Consider the following 4,098-nt stretch of genomic DNA (forward strand, 5'->3'; position numbering starts at 1 on the left):
TCAGGTAAGTACTAAACCTCGCGGTGCTCTTCTTTTAGGGGGGATGATTCCAAATCTCCCTAATCCTGAGAAAGAAGAAAGATTTCAGCAATGGTTTCTATCAGAACGAAGTAAGTATGCCAAGGAATTGGAAGCAATTAGAGAATTGCTTACACTACATACTAGTGACAACCCCTTAGAATTTTGGGATAGAGAAGAGTACTAGGTGTCTCTCCCCGGAAACCCTCCTACTGCAGGACTGAAAGCAACCCATCTAGGCATGTCTTTAGAGGACACCAAACTCTGCAATGAAGAAATTGGACAGTTGCTAAAGAATGGTTTACTTTCTCCCAGTAACAATGCTTTTGCTTGCCACGCATTTTATGTCAATAACCACTCTGAACAGAAAAGAGGAAAGAAGCGACTTGTAATCAATTACAAGCCGATTAATGATTGGCTTGAGCCACGCAGGTTTCCTCTACCACTTAAGGATGATCTGCTTAGAAGAATCAAGAGCTATAAAGTATTCTCTAAATTTGATCTCAAAAGTGGTTTTTGGAAATTTAAAATACATCCAGTTGACAAGCACAAAACTAGTTTTGTAGTGCCGCAAGGAATGTTTGAGTGGAATGTTCTGCCCATGGGAATTAAACCTACTCCCTCTCTATGCCAAGAAAGGATTGAAATCATTTTTGTAGATTGCAGGGAATTCCTACTTTTATATATTGACGATATTTTGGTATATTCCAAAGATGTCAATAGCCATGTCAAACATTTACATCTGTTCTTAAAGAAACTGCAAAACACTGGACTTGTTCTGAGCTTAAAGAAGATTGAGCTTTGTCAATCTCAGGAAGCTTTTCTAGGAGTGGAGATTTTTTCAGGATGTATCAAGATGCAACCTCATGTCCTTAATAAACTAGAAAGTTTTCCTGAGGTTTTTTCTGATAAGAAGCAGCTCTAGTCTTTTGTTGGATGCTTGCAATGGATAGCCCCCCAATATCCTCATTTGGCTAAAGATTTGCTCATCTTTAAGGAACTGGAACGCAGCACTCAGTTCTTCTGGACTGACCAGATGACAAAGACAGTTCAACAACTAAAGAAGTTCTGTAGTCATTTACCACCACTACAAATTCCCTCTGATAAACCTCTAGTGGTATACTCAGACGCATCTGAAGAAGCTTGGGGAGGTATCCTCTGTGAGGAAACAGAGAATGGCCCTGTCATCTGTCGATGGGCGTCTGGGTGTTTCAAAGATCCAGAGGCCAAGTATCATTCGATTCAACGAGAACTACTTGCAGGAGTAAATTCAGTTTTGGATTTCCGCTTATTTTTAATGGGAATCCCATTCACACTTCGCAGTGACCTTAAGCACTTTGGAAAGTTTTTAGAAGAGAAAAATGCTTGAAAAGTGGGTAACACCCGCATTTTAGAATGGTCTTACAAACTTACTCACTTTGATATTTCCTATGAATATGTGCCAGGTCATAAGAATAATATTGCTGATTTACTCTCGCGAATCAAAAAAGGGGAGGGATGATGACAGTAACAGTTCAACACTTTTGATCAGCTCAACACTTTTGACAACTCAACACTAGTGTCAGCTCAACTCATCTACTTTCGGCACGAATATGTATGTCCATACCCACTAATGTCCACTTCCTTGTACTACTGTTACCTTTTTGAAAAATGTATTGCACCTACCCACTTTATGCAAGCACTAAGACAGTGGTATTCAACTATGACAGCTGTATCTCACTAAGACAGCTGTATCCCACTATGTAATATTTTCATTATCTTTCCACGCGTCGACGAACTCCCAACCTCCCTCATGTATATAAGGAAGGGTTTTGTTCATAGAAAGGGCATCTTTGAATAAGCCTTCTATCTAGTGTTCTGAGAAGCTATATTGTATCAAACCATCATCCGCCTTCACCTTGTAACCCTGTTCTGTCCATGACTAAGCTGCAGTTACCTTTTGTCTATCTTGATCACCTGTGTTAGTACGATCTGTTTATCGTGTGTGTTCATCTGTGTTCATCTGGTATACATCATTTGCGCCTTATCTCTGCTAAAGAAGAGTATTCTTCTTTGATCTTGTGAGTGTTTGAGTTTTTCCTTTGTATTCCGCTATCTAATTTAATTGGTATCAGAGCCAGTCATTTATCGTTGCTGTATGAAAGTGGATAGTAATAGTTTCTTCTCTTATCAAGTAACTTACTCGATAAGCCACGAGCATCATCATTGAAATTAAGTAAAGCTTAATAGTCGCGTCGCTTAGGCAAGGTGCCGTTTAGACGCTGACGTTTCAGAAGCTTACCCAGAGAATTTCAATTCAAGCTCGGCTATCAAGTTACACCCGAAGAAACCTCTACCTCTCTACCTTCCTTCAGCAATGGCCATGATTATCTCTTCATTCAAGAAGCTACTCACAGACAGTATCGAAGTAGAGGAATCTACTCCTCAAGCCAGATGGAGTTTACCAGCTGTGACTGCTAAACAGGTATATAGGCACAACAAACTCTTTTCTTTATCAGCAAATACTTTGTACCATGAGACTCATGGAAAGCTTAGCATCAAGGACAGTGATACTGATGATCATGTCATCCATCTGTTCGAAGAGCTATCAGAATTCAAAGAAAAGGCTTTAAAAAGAAACCATCAGTTTGTGCATATAGGGTACATAGCAGTAGGTATAATACCTCTCTTCCGTAAGGGTCTTAATGTGTCATGTATAGGATCTTTACTAGACACTAGACACAAAAACTTGAATGATCAAACAATCAGCATCCTTCAGGGTAGCCTATCTAATGGTCCTATATATATAGAATGCTTCCCTAATTTCCCTTGCAGCCTATCTGATAGATACTTCAATGAAGTAGTATCTTTGTTGATCAAGACACATGGTCTTGATATGAAGAATGTTGCTGCCCACCTGCAGATAGCATATAGGATGATTGTTCGCACAGTGAATACATGCATTCCTTCTGTCTACAATCCTGGATATTTACAGGATTCAGAATCATCAAAAGGATAGAATATAGTTATGAAAGTAGATGATACTACTTTGGGCACTCTACCTGAAATAGTAGAGTGGCAGGAAGTACAGTTTCTTGCTGAATGGAAATTAAATATTTCCAAGACTCTCATGAATGAGGTTCATAACCCCGAACCAATGAAGATTGAGCGTTTGGGCTCAACAGACCAGTACAAAGTTCTTGGAAAATCGAAGTCTAGGAGAGAACTTGCTTCTGTTCTTGCTTCACCACAATATCAGACTGCATCTACGAGTTCTGCAGTGTCTTCAAGTAAAGGTCGTCCAAAGCTAATGTGCATACATCCAGAGACCTACAAAGATTTTGAAGGTCTGTTCAGATGCAAGCTTTGTAATCGCATAATTGCCACTGACTTCGCCATCAATGGAATTGAATGTCTCACCAAGGAGGCAATCAATGATAAAGATATGTCAACCAGTCAACCATACATCTAGCCTTCTCCGAATTCAAGATTGCAACCACTGGAAGCTGCGTCAAATTGGCATACCAATGCCAATAAAGAGCTGGCTGCTTTGCAATACCAGGTATTATCTAAGCTAGCCGTCTTCACTTCACCTATGTCTCTTGCTAGACCAGTATTCATCCCTGAATTTAAGCTTCAGCAACAACCAGTAGTCACTTTTGGTGGCACAAGTGACGACAAAACATTCCCACGAATGTTTTCTGCAGTGCAACAGGAGTTAGCAATTGAATCTGTCGATCAATTTCCACCGCACATGTCTCCATTTCTTGATGAGGATCTCGTTGATGGCTTCGATCCTGATTTTCGTTGGGGGGAAAATGCACAGTTACAGACATGGGAACAAAGGCAACAACTAGGAGAGGAAATTCACAACATTTTGTCGGAGGATATTGATTGGATTGTCCTACAAGATGACTCTTGTGTCAAATATGATGACATAGAGTTAGATGAGATACATGTGCAGATACTGCAGATATTTCCAGACCTGACAGCATCTTCTGACGATGAATCAGTTATCAGTACTGATGAAGAAATCAGAATTATGAACCCTGTCAGTAGAGCAACAGGAAAGATGAAGGTAGAATCGCCTACCTCTTCCTC

The 4,098-nt window shown here is 40.0% G+C and overlaps 1 pseudogene; it reads left to right on the plus strand.

The window, feature by feature from the left end:
• Positions 1 to 2,380: 2,380 nt before the first annotated feature.
• LOC147438237 (uncharacterized) lies at positions 2,381 to 3,469 on the plus strand (annotated as a pseudogene).
• The last annotated feature ends 629 nt before the right edge of the window (positions 3,470 to 4,098 follow it).

The sequence above is a fragment of the Adiantum capillus-veneris genome, chromosome 17 (assembly GCF_014529385.1).
Source record: "Adiantum capillus-veneris isolate H3 chromosome 17, ASM1452938v2, whole genome shotgun sequence".
In the NCBI taxonomy this organism is placed as follows: Eukaryota; Viridiplantae; Streptophyta; class Polypodiopsida; order Polypodiales; family Pteridaceae; genus Adiantum; species Adiantum capillus-veneris.